Raw genomic sequence first — 466 nt, forward strand, 5'->3', positions numbered from 1 at the left:
TCAGCCGCGGATCCAGGAGGACACCCAAGTTGCGTGCCCTCTCTGAGGGGGCCAAAGTTTCGCCCCCTATAGACAGCGATGGAGTCAGCTGGCTATGCCGGGGCGCCGGCAACCACAGCCACTCGGTCTTGGAAGGGTTGAGTCTGAGTCTGTTCCTCCCCATCCAGACCCGTACGGCCTCCAGGCAACGGGTCATCACCATAAACTTTGAGTTCATATGTTGTGCTATGTTAGGCATGGTTAACAAATCACAATGGCTCAGTTTACACATTAAACCAGAACCAAATGAATGTGTCACATGATGTGTGGAGCCAGTCTCTTTATAGTATTTATCAGAGGTCAATTTAGGGTAAAAATACTGCATATAAATTCTCATTTTATAATTACCATTTCATTTTATGTGTGTAAATTATTAGGCTAAGTCGCATGAATGAAATGGGGAGTAATACCAAAATGGTGGCTACTT

This window comes from Protobothrops mucrosquamatus, unplaced genomic scaffold (genome assembly GCF_001527695.2).
Source record: "Protobothrops mucrosquamatus isolate PMUCROS unplaced genomic scaffold, P.Mucros_1.0 scaffold_4, whole genome shotgun sequence".
Taxonomy (NCBI): domain Eukaryota; kingdom Metazoa; phylum Chordata; class Lepidosauria; order Squamata; family Viperidae; genus Protobothrops; species Protobothrops mucrosquamatus.